Source organism: Apis laboriosa, unplaced genomic scaffold (assembly GCF_014066325.1).
Source record: "Apis laboriosa isolate Shangri-la unplaced genomic scaffold, ASM1406632v1 scaffold27_cov151, whole genome shotgun sequence".
In the NCBI taxonomy this organism is placed as follows: Eukaryota; Metazoa; Arthropoda; class Insecta; order Hymenoptera; family Apidae; genus Apis; species Apis laboriosa.
In genome coordinates, this window is record NW_025222633.1 from 164,096 (window position 1) to 186,433 (window position 22,338).

The window sequence follows — 22,338 nt, forward strand, 5'->3', positions numbered from 1 at the left end:
ATTTTCATCATTTTTCTGCGTGTATTGTTAATCTTTAATGTAAGTATGGACATTCTCAATTTTACAATATATATCCGATGGGAATTTTTTGGACCTGAGACACTACTTTATGATAATGATACGATTTACAAACAATATTTTTATAATTTTTTTTTTTTATAATTTTTTTTTTATTTTATATTTTTTTTTTATAATTTTTTAATTATTGAAATTTAATTTTAATTCCAATCATTACTAACGTTGCAATCTTTTTCTGAACAGAATCGGTAACGCTGAGAATGACATTAGAATGATAAAATAATATATGGAACAAGAAAAAAAAAAAAGTATCGAAGAGTTAGTCTTTTCTATACTTCGTCTGCGGTAAAAAAAAAAAAAACACGATAATTCTCTTCAAGAACAATAAAATAAATTATCTCTCGTTAATGATACATGAATTACTCAACACTGAAATATCCATCGAACATTCCTAATCGATGCACAATAAATCAAAAGCCACCGACAAGTCGCGCCTCCATCGGCCGTGTTTCCAAGCAAATCGTTCCTCGGGTCGCGGTTCCATTCACTGGCATTGACGTCACAGAAAGCAACCGAGGTCCCGGTAAACGTGTGCACAAGCGACCGTTAGGCAGTAGCATCCGCAAAACTCGATCCTTGGGCAGAATCTGGTTGCGTCACGCGCCGATACAAGCGAACGGACACACGGACGCTCGTCTCGAAGTCTGGCAATTCTTGATGCAGGCTTCGATCCCGGCGAAAGATGAGCAAACTCGAGATCCGTGAGAGATTCGCCGTACTTCCTCGATGGAACGACTTTTCTGACCACTTCTGCACGAACGGTATTGCACTTACTAAGGAATCATTCTTGATCGATCTCTCTACCTAACCATATTTTTTTCAGACAGCCAATATAAGGCCACGAAGATGTGGGTTTTCTTGCTGTCAAGAAATCCCATACAGGGATCATCTTTGATCAATCGATATTCCCGAATAGACGAATCATGCTTGAATCGAAGCGCTTATTTTTTTTTATTTTGAGGTATAGCTTTGACTGGCACTGTCTATATATAATGTATAATCGAATAGATCAGGAATTTTTATAGAGATAGTAAAAAATGTATAAAGAGAAATTTATAAAAAAAAAGAGAATTGAAATGACGATAATGAGATTAGTAATATATATACAATACAATATCCTTTTTAATTTTGTCGATATTTAATCAATTCGTTTTTTTTTTATTACTTTTTTATCATGAATTTAATAAATCCTATTAAATATAGAATAATATTTTTAATAATATCTTAATTTTGTTTAATACAGAATAATATTTTTCATTATTCTTTAAATGCAATAAATTTTGTTATTAAAATTGTTATTAAAAAAAAATTAATTTCTCAATTTATAATTTTTACTAAATAGAAAAAAAAATATCATTTATTGCATATTTAAAAGTTTCAAGAAACTATTACAAAATCATCAGATTAATCGCACAATTAAAGCCGTGAGCACATAAAAAGATATTTAATCGCATTATCTTATCAGCAATTACACCATTATTACTGGAATAGTGGCGTGTAGAATTGTCGCAAGAACATTATCCATTTATTACCGCTGATAAATCGCTTTAATAAAAGTTTCATTTAAACACATTCTTGTCGATTTTATACACTCATCGCGATATTCTTTTTTGAATTACAAATTCCCGCGTATAGAAGCGCGTGCCATATGCAGCAATAGTATTGCGCGCGCAGACTTTATCTTCTATGTCCTTGCGCAGAATCATTCCCGCGATTCCCGCGTAAAGACACGTGACACCATTCCTTGCGTTTTTCGAAGCAGTAGTTTCTAGGTTATCGATCTTTTCATAGCGAACAACACAATAGACTCACGATTTCTGTAAGTATCCATTTACGTTTATGAATAATTTCGCGCGATCTGCAATTCTGATAAATAGGTACGATTTGAAAAAGCATCCACTCTGAACGATTGACAGATAAAATTCTAACGGAGTCTCGGTGTTGATCGGGCAACCTTGACAGTCTCGGTAAACGTGGAAACATTGTTAAGGTTTCCCTCGATACTTTCACTTTCCTTCCTCCTTTTTCGCGGCAAGTGCACAAACCCGTTGCAAAGATCACTGCGAACACGTGCTCCTACGCTTTGACGCTAACGGTAAATCCCGATGGGTTTCTCGTTTCTTCATTCGAAATCGATTTCCAACGAACGTTGACCGTGTTGCTAACCTCATTTTTTTTTTCCTTTCTTTGTTTTATTTTCATTTATTCGTTGTTTCAGATAGATCGTGCAATGTTCTTATTTGAAATCCTGCTCCACTGTTAAATAACTAACCTCTTAATTGTAAGTAAGATTTATACATATAATATATACTGTACATACATTTGCATCTAATGAATCATCATTGTATATATTATTACTCAAAAGTTTAGGTTTACTTTTAATAAGTAAATAAATAATTTCTAATTTCTTAGTCTGTTTCAATTTAATTTTACATAACGTTACATTGTGAATTAATTATTTAATAAATTTATATGGATTTTTGTGTCCATTATGATATATTTTCAAATTAAAAGATATAACGTAATCTATATAATTGTTTGAGGTATTATTATATTAATAGTTTCATGACATAAATATAAGATGAAATAATTTTCTAATAATCTTATTAAAGATAATAAAACTACATTATTTTTTATTTTATACATAATATATATTTTTATGTATAAAAGTAAAGTATTAAAAGTAAATATAAAACTTTTGGGCTATAATATTTAAATAATCTGATAGAATTTTTGAAAATTATTATATGTAATTAAAATAAAAAGAAAAAATGCTTTATATTATATGATTCTACATAATAATTTCATATTTTATATATATATAAAACATCCACTTAATCATCATATATAACATCCACATCATGTATATATAATATATCTGCAATCAAACTAATAGATATATAATACATATACTTTATTTATAAAATCTGTTTATATTCAAAATGTTTAATATTCAAAGAGATAAAAAATCTAATTAACTATCACAAAGCATCTTAAAAATAGTATGTGTATATAATATATTGTATATTATATTATAATATCCGTTGGTTTGAGATGAAGGGTTAGTTTCCCATGAAGTTTCGCTCTTATGCGGGTTTCCTTGGCGAGCCTCGAAATTCTGTGTCGGGATATCGTATTCATAAGGCACGTATATTAATGGACGTATGGCACACGGTACTACACCGGTGCACGTGCAACACATAAACCACTTCCTTGACAAGACCCAGTTTCGATGTCTTTCGCGTCTGTCGGTGCTTAATTATGCTAAAGGAGCATTTACACGGGTGCAACGTGTTGGTAGAAAAAGAAAGCACTTCCTTTTTAACTTGTTTATCGATCGTCAATTATTTATGTGCGAATTTTTTGCGAATGTCTTTTTTTTTTCCATTCGATTGTATTTGGAAAATATTATAAAATATTATCGAAGGAATTTTATATTGTAATTACGATTACAATTAAATTAAATTTAGCTTGGTTTATTAAATTTTAAAATTTTTGATAGATATATAATATTAGCATTGTTCGTGTCTTATTGCAAAGATAATTGTAATATTATAAAAACGTAATATCATTAAAATTATTTGTAATAGACAAGAAATATAAAGAATAAGATTCTATAAGAAGTTAGGAGTTAATATTTCATTATCTTCATACACTTTATTATTAAAATTAATATTAATTTATCCGGGAAATGATAATAAAATTATAAAAAATGAGGTTAATGTTATTTTTCTTCTAATGCTCTTTTTCAGTATCTTGTCTATTATAAACAGAATTTTTGCAGTAATAAAAGATCATAAATTAAAATGTGCTGAGGTATTATTCTTCGTTAAATCATTTTAAGATTTTTTATAACGATTTATTTACGTGAAATATTCAATACATTAATCATCTTTTTTCTGTTCTATGTATTGAATTTCATCCAATTAAATTTATTTCTTCATCAATCTTTATTTTGCGATGAATTTATCACATAAAACACCCGATTTCTCTGTTTATATTTTATTATTTCGTTTCAGAACTGAAAACAATATCTGTGTATACAAATATTATTGATTGAAAAAGAGACAAGGAAAAAAATAACATGGGAGTAACGTTAAAATTAAAAATTAACATAGCAAACAATACTTTCTTTTTGTAACTTCGAATGGCCTCGGCCTTCGCGTAGATGGCGCTTGAATGCTCACAAGGCTGCCCAATAAAAGGCGATAAAAGCCCAAAAACCATGCAAAGGCGGCGGCAATAAATCACTCGACAGGACCGTTTTCTCGCAACCTGCAATTTAAGCTCGCTCTTTAAACTCTCCATTAAGTACTCGCCTCGTCGTTTTCAATATCTTTTCGCGGCTCTCTCGTCGACATGTTTTTAATGTGTATTTCGCGACCAAGTGTTTACGACTTTTATTAACGCTCGCAAAGATCCTGGACAATCCATCGAGGACTCTTCAAACAGTTTGTATTCTCACACATATTGACTTTTTGCTCGTCGATTACCACGACGTTTTGTCGTGTTCTTTGAAGGGGTTCTCCGCTGACCGATTTTTTTTACGATCCTTCGTGTTTCGTGAATTTTTTATAACTCTGTCGTAACAATTGAGATACGAATGATAGAATGGAATTAGATATTTATCAAATTTAAATTTATTCCCATAGCTAATATTTAATTTTGGAGAGTTCAAAAATTAGTTAGGTATATTAGATATTAAAATATACAAAGCCTCGTTAAAATAGAGAAATTAGTCAATGTTCAAATCTATTTATTAAAATGATAACATCAATACCTAGTAAATAGAGAATGTTGTAAGAATTCAAAAATCATTATGACATGCATTACTTTTTATCTTTTTACCTACTTAAACTGTAAAAAGACGAAGAAATGGCAATTAAAAATCCCAATTTTTTGCATGAAATTCCAATCACGATCTCCCTTCGTCAAAAAGGTGTTTCGAAAAAAGACTCGGCGTCTTCCGCCACGTCGTTCTTCATTGTTCGTCCAACTGGTCGGTCGAGCGGTAACTCGCTTCGAAAACCTGTCGACGGTCTTGTTTTTACGGTAGCGGAGATATCATACGGGTGTCGGTCACTTTCTTTTCACCGGCTCTGGGACACGCGGTTTTTCGTACACGCCTGTTCCACATCCTTTGTTCGCTAATTATACATTGGTCGTACGTGGTACATAACGAAACTAGATCAACAACGGTCAAAACTGATCGTGCACTATTATTAATCTCAATCGGTGTCAAAGTTGACAATCGTGAGGAGAATTACGAAATAATTGCAACATGTAATTTAACAATTTCTGGTTATGGTTCTCTTTGCTTTGTTTTTTTATCAATATACATATCTAATAACATATTAGAATAAATTAGAATTTAAATCTCAAAAATTACGATTATTTGCTACGAGCCTACATTACGTTTTTTTAAATTTTCTATTCGATCTCGATGTGTCCATTCTTCGTTATTCGAAGTCATACGATTTAAAAGATGACAATTCAATTAACAAAACTTCGTAAAAGAATCATGTAAGAGAATATTGCAAGAATAACTCGAAAAAAAGAAATTTAATTAATCACATAAATATATAATATTGTATATGCATAATCGCAATTGCATCAAGATAAGATCATCCCTTAAATTCGAGCTTTTCGTACAGCATCGATAGACATCCGAGAGATTCGTATAATTTGATATCGTCATCAAGATTGCGAACGATGACAAAAAAAATTATTCGCAAAATTGTTTGGAACGGAAATCTATAGGAGCAAATAATTTCGCAGATAATTCCATTGATAAGGTCGAAACGTCCCGTGGAAACGTTAGAACGAGGGCGAGCGTTAGAACGATAAGTAAATGCACGCCTTTAACAGCTGTTCCGCTAATGATAGCCGCTTGAAAATATAAATCCGCTCGTTTTTCTAATTACACCTTGGTTCGTGAACGCTCTCGCGCTTGTTCCGCGATCCGATGAGCCCGATAAAGCGTTCCAGTGAACGCCACGGGATCTCCGCTCGCTTTGTTCCTGTCCCGCCGCGCGCGAGAAAACACATATTTACTTTCAGTCGTCATCCCGATTTCATAAAGTTAACCGGCATCCCGTTCTCGGGCCATTGTATTTTCATCTGTTCGATGCGAATATTATATTGTATGCACCATCTATAAGTTGTTTTATTAGAGCGTTAATTGTTCTGTCGGATGGTGCAAGAATAATAATAATAATTATTATTATTATTTTAATCTTGTATGGGGTAAACGGAGTAACTTGATTAGTTGAAGTGTCTCGTTTGTTTTATATGATTTTAATTTTTTTTTTTTTCTAGAATTTCTTTTGAGGGGAAATCAATGTAACTGATAACGTAAAATACAGGAAAATTTTTTATGTCAACATCTTTTAAGGGTCATATTTGTAAAAAGAATTTTATAAAGTTGTTTTATAAAGTTCACGTTTTTAAAAGAGATTATCTGTTGATAAAAATAATTTCATGTTTAATCTATTATTCTAATTTTCATTGAAATCAAAATTTGTACGTTATGTAAATTTTCCTCTAATAATGTTCTATTGTTCTAATGTTCAATTGTTCATAATGATTCAAGTTTGGACATTATAAGAGTTTAACAATATTATCATATCATTCAGATAAATGAAATTATATAATTTTATTATATAGTTAATTGTATATGTTAAATTAAAGTATCAAATAGTAGCATTGATTGATGGAATGGCACTCATGATTGCATGTAATATTCTAACTTTTTTGTAATTAAGATATAATTGAAAGAAAATCATTTGTAGGAAGTGAACTAATTAAGTTATAATCAGTAAAAAATGTAGCAATAAATATAGCATATCTTAAACTAAAATGATAATACTTATATGTAACATTTTTATCTCTTTGAATAAGAAATTAAATTACATCCTATTCTAAAATTAATAAACATTGCTAAACTAAAGCATCAATAGTTTTACAGTGATTGATATAATATATTTAAGTTTATAATATTCTACAATAGAAATTGAATTACAACTAATTGCAAGATATATAGTTGATAGAAGAAATATAGTAATAATTTCTATAGTAGTAAGTAAAATTTCCTAATAGACGCACATAGTTGCATATAATTCTTTTTTAGTAGAGATTGCATTATACCTAAGATAAATTAAAGGTATAATTGATGAAAGAATTTCGATTAATAAAGCGGTAGAGACTTGGAATCATTTTTTATTTGGAATAAAAATGGCAAATAAAAATTTATTTGTGTAATATTTGTGTAATTTATCAAATGTAAAATTATCCATAGAAAAATAGATGTGCAGATAATTCTACAAGTCTTTTCAAGACTTGTATAAACATGATCTACGTAATTACATACATTTTACATAATTACATACATTTTTTATTTCAAATAAAAAATTACCCAAGCCATATTTTACCTATATAGATAATTTAATTACATCCAGTAATTAACAAAAATTATCATATAAAAATTAAATAAAATAAAATTGCCCAATCCGTGTTCGATACTACGTAATGTTTAATTGCCTCGATCCACCGTGCATCACCTACGATCCTATACGATATCGATCGAAGGTTATCTCGACATTTTCAGTTAACAGGTTAGATAAACGGGGATAAAGTCAAGCGATTTTTTTCTCTTCTCCCGCAACTTGCTTTTCTGATTTGCATTCGGAACAGAGAAACCGTGATACGCCGCGACAAGCCGCTGCTCGCTAGTCGTTTATCGGCCTGGCCACGCGAGACCGCGTGTACCACCGATCTCTCGGTGTGTACTGTTGCACCGGTGCACCCGTGTAATTACGTTTACAGCGGCGCACCGTGTACGTATGTACGTGCCGGTTGTAAATTTTTCACGTTTCATAATTATACGCCTGTAACCGAGGCACACAAGCCCGATCTAATGTTACATTTAGCATTGCAGCCTTATTCTCGGGACTATATAGCTTGCACGTCCGTGGAAAACCTTGATCCGATATCGCAACGATTTTATATTGGGCGCGGAGCGGATATTATCCGCTTGGGATTTAACGTTTTGATAACGAAATGTTCTTTGTGAAAAATTTGATTCGTGTTATTCTTTGTTATTTGGAGATTTAATAGTGTCGATTTGCGAATGCGAGGTATTCTTTAATTAGGATATTATTGGGAATTATTTTTGGATTACATTAGGTTTTTTGGTGGTTGAAAGGACTGGGAGATAATAAAAAGGGAGAGATGGAGAAAGATCTTCTCCATCTTCTTTTTTTAGGGGAATAAATTTACATTTTAATTGTAAATAGTAACAAGAACGAGAAATTTTATGATTCTTATTTGTTCTCCTGAAACATGTGAATTGCATATTAAATGAATGACTGTCATATGAAAAAAGTATTCCTTTTTTTTTGTCAATCGAAATCAATATAGAGACATATATTGTAAGAATTTATTAAAACAAGAATTTAAACAAAGATTAGAAAAATGTATGATTTAACATAACAATTGTGATAATAATAAGAATAATAATTGGAAGAACGGAAGAAGAAGATAAATCTTATTGCTTGTTTAAAATATTTAAACAACGATGTGAAGAGAAAATTTCCGAGAAAAATGCACCAGTTGTATTTACAATTAGGTACACACCAGCTGAGAAGTGTCTGTTTCGGCGTTGAACTTCGTGCTGATCTTCTTGATTCATTGCGATCACCGTTATTCCGGATATTGTCTTCCTAATAAAGAAGCGCGCAGCTAGTAATTACTTTGGAAATCGTGGAAGAGGTATGATGAGAGTAGAAGTTAGATAGAAAAAAGAGTCTATGATTATATATTCGTTTATGCAGATTTTTTTAATGTAATATAGATCTGAGATCATCTATAAAAATAGAAAATGCAAAAATGGAAAGATTTAAAAAGAATTTTTTAAAGTACATGTTTTTAAAAATACATTGGATCGCGGATAAAAATAATCATTTGCACAAATACGATATAAATTGTGCAATTTTTGAATATCTACAAATCAAATTGAATATAGGATTAATAATAAAAAATGAAGAAGATAAATGAAATATTAGATTAGAACTTTATAGATAATATTAACACGCCAAGTTTCTTTTTATTACTATAAATCCGATAATTATAAACGAATCATTCAAATCATACAAAGATTCCGTGTTTTTCATAAATAGTGACTACAATAGAAACACATCGGGGATTTAATGGCACGAAGAAAATTGAATTTTAATGCCGTCTAATCCGAGACCTCTATTTTACTACATAAACCGCAATTAGCTTAACGGTAATCCATCACAATGCCTTTAGAACAAGTTATTACATCCTGTACACGATAGGATTACATGTATCCAATCTGGTTGACAATCAGAGGAACTTTTTTTTTACTCTTCCACGTCTATTGCATGTTAATTAGCCACGGTATAACGTGATTTATTGATTATATATCATGTAATTATCGAGGATACTATAAACGAAGTTATCGAGAGAGTTGGACCGTAAACCGAAAGATTGTATCTCTCTTGGAGACGTTCGAGGCTTCTTGGAAATTTATCAACATTTTCAACGAGGATTGCTTGTGAAAAACAAAGGAAAGGAAAAAGCTAGGAAAAAGAAGAAAAAATTTGTAGAATCTTATTGATAAATTTACAGCCGTCGATTTCTATCGAATGATTCGTACAAGATATATGTATTTGAAATTTTAGAATTGTGAGACAATAAAAAATGATAGAAACACGTGTATAAAATGAATGTATACATCTTAATATCAATTGTTTTGACATCTGTTTAAATTGGATTACTAATAAATTACTAATGGAAGTTGAAGAAATTCGAAATTTTTTTAATTACGTGATTTAGTATTTTTTTTTTTTATAATTTCTTATTAACCTAGAATTCAATTTTTTTAATGAATAAGTACTTTCAGTATGAAAAAATTATAAACATATCATATATAAAAAATTGTTGACTCTTAGAATATTTTCATAAACATTAAATGACGTAAATAATTAATTACCGAAAGATAGAAACATATAAAAAAGTATATTAATTAGAAATTAGCTTGAAAAATTGTTATCCAAGAGAACGATATTTCATATGCATCATATTACAAAGTAAAATGGCGTTAATATGAAAACTTAACGTCGACTGAATAATTTAGTTGCAACCTGGAAATCAACTTTATTCCTCGTATCTCGATAAAACGTCTTGAAGATGGGTTGTGCGTTATAACTCAACCGGTCAAAGAAATGATATCCGTTCTTCCATCATGCTGGATCAGCCATCTAACGCCTTTTATCTGTAATTTGACTTTTCCTTTTTCATCCCTTTTTTTTTTCGCCAAGGAATTTACATTGTACGTATGAAAATGCGGGAAAGTTATGATTTCATATCTTTTTATTGAATTGAAGATAGTAGCCTGTGATTCATAGATTGGAATGTAATAGGAAATGATTTTATGAATGAATTGTCTGTAACGTGAGATTTATAGTGAATTATTTGATGAGAGAGATGAGATGCTGTAGAAAATTTGATACTTGATGAGTTTGCGTGTAATGTTATGATGAAAATTGATTATTTAACGGTAACTACATATTTATAAACTAGTGTAATAAGATAGAATACATATTTATTTATAAACTAGTATAGTGTAGTAGAAATGATATAGATATTTTTAATTGTAGATATGTTTAATCATGTTATAAAAATTCAATATTTTATTATTTTTATCGCAAAATTTTGAATATTTAGATTATATTTTTGATATATTGAATTATTAGAATAATTTATTTTTAAATATTTATAAACATTTAAAATTTTTAGAAAGGATTTGTCTTCCAATTAATTCGCATTTTCGAGGTTCTTTTATCTATCTTATAATTTCGAAAGTTTCGTCATCGATACCAATTATTTTTCTTTCTTTCATAATTATTATTGTTCACGGATATTTGTGAAAGTTACGTTAAGACAAAGAGGAAAAAGAATGAAAAATTGGTATCTATTATAGGTTAGGGTTTGCGACAAAGACTTTTTGACGCGCATGGCTGCCTTTTGGATCGCATCGTAATTGTTCCTTCGTAGATATCTATCAATCTACCTCGAAGATATATTCTTAATTAGTGTCTCTGAAAAGTCTCTGACAGTCAATTTGTTTAATCGAATTTAATTAGAACTTCGATGCGTTTGTATGCAGCGAACGATTTTGATGAGAAATCATTGAGAAACCATTTTGCGTTTACAATCGGCAGAGAAAGTTATATTCGAATATTTATTGATAAAAAAATGAACGAGGACGATTAGTTGGTACTAAAGAGATTTGTTCCTTGACTTTCACTTTTCTTTGTTATTTCATTGCTCATAATGAATGTTGTAATCGCGTTTTGGTTCATTTATAGTTTTTTATAGGTTAGGTTGGATAAATCAGGAACAAAATTTATCTTTGAAAGTTTTATTCAATTAAATTATCGTTGTTGAATATTGTATATATGATTTTTTTAAGAAAATTTATACATATTTCATAATGCAAATTGAAATCTTTGTAAAAGTTTTAAGATTTTGATGTTTCATGTTTTGAAGTTTATGTATGATGATTTTATATAATTCAGATAACTTTCACCTTTTCTTATTAATGTTTATTATTTTACCATGCAATTATAAATAAAAAAAAATATTAATTGCCAAATATTACATTGGAGATTGTTTCCACCTAACCTCAAAGAACGAGACACGATATATAAAAGGCTATAAAGAATTTTATCAGGTTCTTATCATCTAAATCATTGTATAAACTTTAAGTAAGTTAATGAGTTTAAGTGATGAGTTCAATCTCATGATCAGTAACAGTAATAAAAATATGGATCGTTAACGACTCATCTTCGACTTATCTCACAATCTACAATATAGTTAATGACTAATAAAATTGCTTTTCCAATCGATGAAAGTTCGATCGGCAATAATTTTATCAAGTTCTGTTTCCATCGCGTAAAAAATTGTTCCGTTGATGATTCTTGTCTCAGATAGGAATACAGCATGATCCATATAATTTTGGCGGACATGTGCGATCGATAATGCGGAGAGAAATTTCGGTCGTGAATGAACTTGTTCGTTATTTTGTATCATCCTTTTATTTTTTTCTTTTTTTACATCTTCATCGAATTAACTACTGTTTCATCTTAATTGGCCATGATCATTAATGCGCCATTAACGTTTCACGTTGACGCAAACACGTAGTATCTGGACAATGATCGGATTCACGTTGAGATTGTCTGAGCTGACAATGTTCCACGAGTAATTTCACTGAATATATTTATATAGGGCAGTGTTTCTCAATCTTTTTTGAATCATTCTTTTGAAGTAGTCAGTTTAATTTTATCTTTTCATGTTTGTTTCTCTTGTTTGTAAAAAAATTAAAGGAATTGGAATTAATAGTAATTTTATCTTCTTGAGATATACATAATATTAAAAATTTTATTTTTTTGTTTCTTTTTTTGAAGTAAGATTAAAAAACCAATATGAATTTTGTATTGAGGAATTTTTTAATTTAATTTGAGAATGGAACAAAAAAAATAACAGAATTTAAGAATTTAGGCTATTTTAATTAAGGAGGATAATATTTCAATATAGCTATATTGAAATATTTAAGTAAATTTTCAAAATTTTTAAAAATTTAAGAGTTTCTGTTCTATAAAAGTAACATTTTAACATTAAAAATAATTGTAATCTCCTTGAAGTTAAATATAGTTCATAGATATAATAATTGTTAGTTATATTTTACATATATTTATTTACAATATAATTAAAATTATTTTTCATATTTTTTTATAATAAAAATTCTTCAACTAATTATTGAAATATGAAAATTTTAAAGAATTTTTTTTATGCAAGTTGTTATACCATAAGTTATACTCCACTTTTAATGATACGAATATTTATTTCCTCAAACCTGTTCTACCATTAATTTATCACTAATACAATATTTTCCATAAAAATGTAATAGCACTTGAACATCTATGATAATATACTGTAGATTAGTTCTTCTTGATAGCCATAATGTCGTTGGAAGAAGTTTGATAATCCAGTAATACATTCTCCATGCTATTCCAGTTTGATCGTTCTTAATCATGATTAATTACGTGCTGTTAATATTCTGCTTTTTTATTATTACTCAAATAGTTTCGATTGCGATACCGTTAGGATATAACGTTAAAGTTAATAGTTTTTTCTGATCATAATAAATTATTTTAATCCTTGATTGGTTATAAATAATCCATAATTGTTTAAAGTGTTAGCTGTTAATTGTTAATATTGTCAAATTATATAAGATTCAAGATTAAAATCAGAAAAGAATAATTATTTTTTAGTTTAATATATTCATAAATGACATAAACATTTATGATCATCTATATTTAAAAATTACAATGTTCTATTGTAATTTTTTTATTTTTCAAAATGTATTGAAATATTTAAAGTTTTGATTTTTATTTTAAGTAATATTAGAAAATTCTATATACTTTTTTGAGATTTAGAATAATTCATTTTTGGTTGTTGATCAAAAAAATGTTTTAAAGAGAATTTAATTTTCATCTACATATATGTTGAAATTTTAAACAAGACATGTTAGATTAAAAAGAGTAATATGACTCATTGATATTTGTTATTATATTAAAATTAAATATACGTTACGAATTCGATTCGAAAGTCTTTTGGTCGAAAGAATTCTTCCTGAGTATCCCTTTTTGTAAACCGTTAGCACGGTTTCGATTCTTTTGGCAAGCTTGATCCAGGAAAAAACGAGCAGAATGACATTCAGTTTTTGTTCGAATCTTCGTGTGTGTCAAGGATCTAATTGAAACCGGCTTCATGCGACCATCAAAGCAGAGAAAGAAAGCATCAAAAAGCGAAATAAAATTAGGGGCTTGGGAAAAAGTCGACAGTTATTTCTCAATTAGTCAGATCGACGTGTCTTGATAAAAATACGCCATGCATATTGTATTTTTTCATTCGTAAAATCACAATTGTAATTTAAAATTTGATCGATTCTTAAGAATTGTTTTTAAAAATGAATTAAATATTAAGCAATAAAATGACTCAAAATCAGTTAAAGATTAATTAAAAATGTAAAATGGAATATCGAAAAAGGTTGGGAAACACTGGTCTACGCCAATCAGACAAACGAGAGGTAAGCTTATCGTAAATTCTATGCTCGCCTATAATGTCCAGTGATTTGTCGTCTGTTTTACAATTATATTAGAATTTATATCAGCTGGTCGGTTTTGTGTACGCATGAATTTCTTTAGATTTGAGTCAGCCTCATCGTAAAACGTGAATGTTGCTTATGCTTATGCGTTTCACGCTTTTGCATATTGGCACTGTGTTATGATTATGTGATCCAATGATTCGAGAAACGGCTAGGCAATATAAACGTGTTTGATATTCTGTGTATTTTCTTTCTTTTTTTTTTTTTTCTTTTTTATTTGATGGCATTGCTGGTGACTAAGCTTTGCTTCAACAAAATCCAGTGATCGAGTCTGACATAGGGAATTTCGAGTGAGAAGTTTAAGAAATGCGATCGTCCGATTGATAAGTTATTAAAATTTAATTGTGGATGTTAGTAATTGAAATTGTTGTGAATTAAAGGATAAGAGGAAAATGAAGGATAAGAGGAAAATAAAGGGTAAGAAAAAAAAACAAAACAATTTTTTTTCAAGTTTAAACTTTTTATTTTATTATTATATATCTTACATTTTCATACAATTTTTCATTATTTTTTGAATTAAAATAAGCGCGACTCCACCCTCTCCCTTAGACCCAGATTGATAGACTGGTGACCCAAATATTACGCAACAGATTATTCCGGATTTTTTTCATTCGCTTCTCAATTAAGTCCGCCGCCGTCGCTGTCTACTGTTCCGATCAAAACCCGCCTTTCCATGTAGTACATGACGCACACGCCCATCGCAAGAGCGTTTCGCTCTCGTTTCGTTCTCATTTATTACCATTATTGTTATTACGGCCATAATCTCTGCCAGTCAACGAGATATCGTCGTAGGGACAGTTCCACGTAGACTTTGTGTCAGTGGATAATGGCCTGTGACTTCTCATGCTCCTTATAATGCAAATTGCGCGAATTCTCAGTATCTCTCCCTTATATTCCGTTTATATATTTCTCTCTCTCTCTCACTCCCTCCGTCCTTAGTTTCTAACTGAAATTCCATCTCTATTAACCTACCTTTTCTTTCTCCGAGATCTTTTGTCTCTCTTTCACACGTTCGGCTGGTTTCTTTTCTCTTTTTATGTTCGATTCCGTGAGCACGTACGATCGAGCCCGTGAAACGAAAGAAACGGGCGATCGTAAATGGAAAAAAAGCACGTCATGCAATGGTCGATCTCGTATCTGTCAGTAGATAAAATCGAATTCCTATGGCGGGCTCACCCACTCTCCTGTGGCAGACCGGCCAACCTACGAACTACAAATAAACGCCGCCGTTAACGTTTATCCATAAATCAATTTAATCGTGCGTACAGAACGATAGCCATCGCTTGAGCTAATGTAATCGTCCAAAGCGGATGGTGCGCGTGCGCTGTGCTTTCGCGCTCTTCACAATATGCGCATGCGCTGTGCTTTCGCGCTTTTCGCAATATGCGCATGCGCATATTATATCTTTTCTGTCACCAGAGGGGCATCCTCGCACAATTTTTTTAAAAAAATTGTGATTAAAATCGATTTTCTTTGCGAATTAATGTTCTTTCTCTTTCTTATTGTGTAATTATTTCATTATTTGTAACATTTGTTCCAGTTGCACGATTGTTCTTCCTTTATTTTTGTCAATTTCTATTTTTTTCTTTTTTTTTCCGTTGTACTTCTCGTTCGATTATTATACGAACAAAAAATGATGAACAAAATAAGTTTAAAGTGTGTATATATAAAATTTGGATACGTTTTAAAAACAGTTTATTGTAGTGCAATCTTTTTTTACAATTTTTTGTGCTGCGTAAGATTATTATGCGAAAAAATGATTAATAAATAATATAAGTTTGCGCCTTATAATCGGAATCAGAATGACTCATAAGCACTTTATACTTGCTGGTTTTGTAATGGACTTACCGGGAAAGAAACAGAGATGTGTCGTTTTTGCCATAACGATTGTTACTCTTCGTGTAATTTACAAAAAAGTACATTTTGATGAATCATTCTCAACATTGCACGGTAAATTTTATATTTAATTGAGTATAATATTCCAATTTTGTATTTATTGGTGGTCCATATTTTTTGCAAATATATTTTAATTAATCTCTGCAATAATAAATTAAATAAAATGATATCAATAATAATATATCTATTTAAGAATTTTGTATAAATTTTGTCTTAAAATATCAATCAGAATAATCATCTGTATTAATTGAATAATTATACAGATGTTTCATATAATTGGAAAAATTATTATATTTTTAAAATAATTAAAGATTAAAATACATTTCATAGCTCAAAATTAAATGATGTCTTAAATTTTTGTATTATTTTTGATATCATTGCAAAATGAAATTTTTTGTACATAAATTAATTTCTTGTTATAAAAATCTTAGTATTAAATTCATATTATTTTATTTTTCTTAGGTAAAAATTATATTCATTCTCTTATCTTTACAATATTTTCATCGTTCCAATATCATTTAATTCATTTTTCCGAAATTTTTTATTACCTCCATCTTTATTTTAAAAATATAATACCGGTTTGTATATACTTTCAAAAACAGATGCAATTTTGTGACAATTTTCATTTTTAAAATTTTTTTCAAATATAATATATCCAAGAAAATATAATGAAACCGCGATTATGTTGCAATATACCGCGTATTAGTTTCTCATTAATTTTTTGCCGGTAACAGCACAGAACCGTGATGCAAGTAGTAGAATATGACATATTGCACAGCAACGTGGTAATTCATTTCGTTTTAAAAGCGTCGTGGAATTATTAACAGGCGGCTAATCAATCGTGATTTGCGATTACGTAATTCTCTGCACTGTTTCGCCATCGGTCGCAGTGACAATGGAAAATCTTTAAATAATTAAGAGCGGATATGTCTCGTTCTCTATGTTTGCCGGCTCGCACGGTGTTTGAATTCATAATGCGGCGATAACAGGCGACACCTCGTATGAGATCATAAATAATCATGGCGATAAATTCTCAAGCATTTTACAGAATTGTCAGTTCGATGAAAAATGCCGGCTTTTACGGTGTTCTGATCGCGGATCGTGTTTTTCTCGACCTGTGTTTAATCGAGCTACGAAAGCTGTATTACATACCGCGTAATGTTATCCAATTTATTTCGCTCGGGCAGCGGTAGCATTTTCTTATTTGAACCTTGGATTTTCTGATTTAAAATTTCTAATCTCGAGGATGAGCTTAAAATATTAACAGTTTGATACAATGTTGATAAACAGATTTAATTACAATTAATTAATAAAAATCTGTCGTGATTTTTAAAAATAATTAAAAATTTTAATCAATAATGAGACGATATCGATAAGTTTCTATTTTTATTTTTACATCTTGTTTCATTACTCAATCGTTGCGTAATTTCGATAATAAATTCAATAGTATCTAAAAGTAGAAATATCAAAGTTTGCAATATTAAAAAAAAAAAAAAAAAAATCCTGTTAAATTCCTTTTTGCAAGCACAAAAACTAATTTCTAAACTAAAATTCAAAGGAGATTAAAAGGATTGTTATTTTCATAGTCTTCTCACTACACTGTCACTTTCCATTCAGGGCAAAACACGATGGCTATTAAATTTTGTCGGGCATCGATGCAACTCATTCCTCTACTTTAATTAATTTCTTCGAAGCATTTCCATTTAACGAGCAACGAAAAAAAAACGAGTTCATTAAGATAGAGGATGGTTTTGGAATGCGCGCGTGTATTTCACGGAGAAGGGAATGTTCTTCAATCCGGTTCCGGTTTCATTTCTGTCAAATTGCCTCGTGTTCGGCATTTCTTGTTGCGTTATTATGGAAACCATAGTATAGAGAATTGCTATCAAGAATTATCGAGAAGAGGAGAAAACGGAAACAAGGAAAGATTTTTAATAATTTTTCTCATGAAAATTGGGTCTTGTTATCTAATTACGGATATCTTCCAAAGATGTAAGTAAAAAGCTGGATTCTTGAATAAATTTGAAGCAAAAATTCCATCGGATTTTTGCAAAATATTTGAACGATATCGAACGATGGAATTCGAACAGCAATTTTAATCGATCGTAAATTTCTCTTTCTGGGAAATACCGCGTTTAATATCTTTCCTCGTTTGTCCAGTTTCTTTTTATCTTCTTTTTTTTTTTTTTTTATTTAGTAATTAATGTTACATTAATTATGAGATTATTAGTGACACCATGTTGAAGAACATATATATAGTACCTCACATTAAATCATTTTTGGTTATTTTGTATAAATTAAATATCTCAAATATTCGTGTTTTTTTTCTATTATGTGTTTATAATTATTTTTCTATGATTTTTTATGAAAAAAAAAGAGTGGTTATGCTAGTAAAGTAAAATTGAAATTGCAATCGAAATCGGTAGTAACGATCAGTAGTTAATGAGGATAAATTGACCAAAAGAGAAGCAAAGGGAAATACTATGGAATCGATATGACTGACATCTGGAAAGAAATTGGGATCCTGTTGTTAATAAGTTCTGGGTCGCATTCGAGCAGAGTATTCGAAAGAAACTTTGGTACTTTCGATGTATCTCTATAAGCCAATTATTTTCACCATTTTTGTGCTGACAGCATAACAAACGCTTTCAATATCTGCAATTGTAATATCATAAAATGCAAAGTGATGATTTTAATGTAAATATATAAGATATTTTATATATATATATATATATATATATATATATATACGAGTTCAGAAAGTTTTACGATTTACGTGAATATTATAATATATTATTAAGGATTGAATTTACGTGTTTTGAATTGAAAAATTGCTTATAAATTAACTATAGTGTGAAAATTGTGAAGATTGTTAACACATTTCACACTGTATTTGCCAGATTTTTAGATTTAAAATTATTATGATATATCATTTAATATATATCATTTTTAATATAATCATTTTTATAATTTTTTTAATATTTATCATTTTACTTTACTTACTTTAATATATATTTTACTTTACTTAATTATTTTACTTTACTACTTAATAATATATATTATACTTTTACTTACTTTAATATATATCATTTTACTTTTATTTAATATTAAATGAAAAAAAGCATTTTAATTCAATAATCGATATCCTATTAAAAATTTAAGAGAAAAATCTTATTTGTTGCATTTTTTTTGCATTTATATGATAAAGGCGGTTATTTATTTACAAATAAAAATACACATAACATGGAATATAGGATTACCTCGATCATCTATATGTTTTTTAAAATCAAAATATTACATTACAAAGTTATACAATTTTTCTCAAACATTAAATATTTAAATTTCATTTAAAATCATCGATTCCAACAAACAAGTATTGCTTTCTATCGTGAAATTTCAATAATTACACATGTCGTTCATAACTGCATCCAGCTATCCGTGATACAAAAAGCAAATAGTTCTCAAGCATGCGGTCCTCTTTAAGCAGTCATTCATCATCGTCGTTGGACAAGTGCAAAAAGAAAAGAAGAAACCGCGAAATCTTCGATCTTAAGCGTTGAGCACGCGCGTTACAAAGTAATAATTCGGTAAATACAAGGAGCGTGTAGAACCGGTGTTAATTGCGCATGCTCAGTTACTGGCGCACATGCGTGTCAATAAAACGTGTCATGTTAAAAAGTGCATGTGTTACATATTTTTGTCAGAAAGACAGATCTTAATTAACTGCACAATGGAGGGAATCATAATAAGTTAATCAGTTATGATGTTTTTATATATCATAGATAATATAATATGCTCGTGATCGCCACGAGGATAACATTTTTGAAAACGTTGATTACGCTTTTCATTTTTAGGTTAGGTCCTATATATTCGTTGGAACTGCCGTTTTTCGTGCCACGATTCGTGAGACCAGACAGATGAGGAGCGAAAGAAAGAAGAAGGTCCATAGACTGTGAGTATATCGCTGGTTTGTTATAATTATTCGCTGTAAAAACAGAATACAAGATGAAGGCGGCGATAAGCAGCATGTTTTTGCGACTGGCCTCGGAACGAGGCACCACGAAGCCAGCCGGACTTTCTTATTCCTGTCATCCATTAGTTTTGCTACGTCTATTAAAGTAACGCGACTCGACTGTGCTTGACTTCTCTTCTTCGCTACGTGCATTAATGAGTAGGTGCATCGAGAACGGTCTAATCAGCCTGGGATCAACTCGTGTGAGTCGCTGTCGTATCAAATTGAAGGTCGTTCTCCATATTTCTTTTTCTTATAGGACCGGTTGCTTCATTGCGACTTAGTCTTTTGGTCTTTTTCGTTTGCAAAAACAAACGATCGGTAAAGATTTCGATTGATTCTGACGACAGAATGAATTACTTCTTGTTTAATGGCGAATATTTCTTTCTTAGATAATTTGGAATAATTTGGAATAAGGATTTCAGTTTTGATAAATTATATAAGTATTGTTATAATAAAAAAGAAGATATCTTGTTTGATTCTTGTATTCTGTTTTATTAATTTCTACAAATATACACTGATTTCATTAGTATTGAATTTAATAACGTATATAAACAAATTAATGTGTTAATTACAACACGTATAAACAAACAAGCAAGTAATAAAACATGATGGAAAATTTGTAATTTTATGTTTCAGATACTTGTACTATGCAAAATGATTTATTACTGTTCAATAAGTTTGTAGTTTCTTTAATTTGATTGATGTCTTCCTTCAGGTTTGTGCTTGATTTCGCTTATATAACTAATTTAAACTTACTATGCAATTAACCATTAAAAATAAAAATTTAGTTAGAAGTTTAACATTTTAATTTAAAAATTCTAAAAACATTTTCTTTAAAAATTGAAATATATTATTATTCATTTAAATTTATAAAATTCCAATAAAGTAAATCAATTTACTATAATTTCTGAATGAAAATAATTATTACTTTACCGTAATACACAAATAATTCATCTAAAACAAATTCCTGTTGCGATTCTATCTCGAACAAGAATGCTCGTTTCACGTTTTTTTTTTGCAAAATTGATCCATGCATCCACAGAATTTCTCGGTCGATCATTTCTTCCGCCCAAAGACATCAATAACTCGTTAATTAGAATCTTCATGCTTCTTCCTCGGTTTCTCTCCAAGGGTGGTAAATAATCCCGCCGCATGCTCGATAATTATGTAACCGCGACGAATTTCCGCTTCCTGAAACGTCTTGATACACGTCAGTGTGTTAATACTGAGACGCTTCACCGTGTAATTAACGCGGACATCTAACATTTTAATGCGACGATGTCCAGGCACGAGCCCGTGGAGAAGAAAGCCGGCAATGATTTCACGGACAGGGGGATATCTTTATGAACGAAATTTCCTACATTCTACAGGTTTTAACGCTTTCGTGCTGTCGCCGTTCGTCCGCGACGTGGTTGACGTGGGACGTCGTAAATAATATTCATAAATTAAATGCCCATAATTCCAGCTCCGAGCAAAATTTCTCGCGCGAGTTTAATCCGCGTTAATTTCCACGATATAACGTTTTGCAGATGTTAGCAAGAATGTCGAATCGTTTCGCGAGTGACTAGTGTTCGATTTGAGCGAGTCGAATCTATCGTCTTTGGCTCATCATCTGTTACGACATCATCGTGTTTTTTGCGTTTCTTTTAAATTCGCGATGAAGTTGCAACGATTATTACGCGTTGCACGAATACCTGTCCGATCGGTAAATCACCGGATACTTGTTAATTTTAAACACAAGCTTAATAAAATTTATTAAACACGAATTTCTTGTCTTTTTTAATATCCTAATTCGAGAATTTTTTATTTTATGGCTCTTCGTGCATTTATAAATTTAAATGTGTGTGGAAATATGCATAAAATAATCGAGGTTAAAGTGCACGTTACGTTATATTTAAAGATCGAGATAGATTTTTATTTGTATTCGTTTCTGTTATAGTTTCGTTTCTATATAGGTGTGTTTACATAATATATTCAATTTGGAAAATATAAACATTCGTATAAGTAACTTTATCATATTCGACGGTGAAAGCCTCACATCTCTCTAATCTATAAATAATCGTATGTAAATAAACATACGTGCTCGTTTCATAAG

The 22,338-nt window shown here is 30.1% G+C and overlaps 1 long non-coding RNA gene across 3 annotated transcripts; it reads left to right on the plus strand.

The window, feature by feature from the left end:
• The first annotated feature begins 1,811 nt into the window (after positions 1 to 1,811).
• LOC122714079 lies at positions 1,812 to 21,424 on the plus strand. 3 transcript variants are annotated; one of them, XR_006346570.1, is made up of 4 exons: positions 1,812 to 1,897; positions 2,297 to 2,359; positions 20,083 to 20,180; positions 20,880 to 21,424. It is a non-coding gene; the product is annotated as an uncharacterized LOC122714079 (long non-coding RNA). The 3 variants fall into 3 exon arrangements; XR_006346569.1 differs by having other exon boundaries at positions 1,827 to 1,897; positions 2,301 to 2,359; XR_006346571.1 differs by lacking the exon at positions 1,812 to 1,897 and adding an exon at positions 2,083 to 2,173.
• The last annotated feature ends 914 nt before the right edge of the window (positions 21,425 to 22,338 follow it).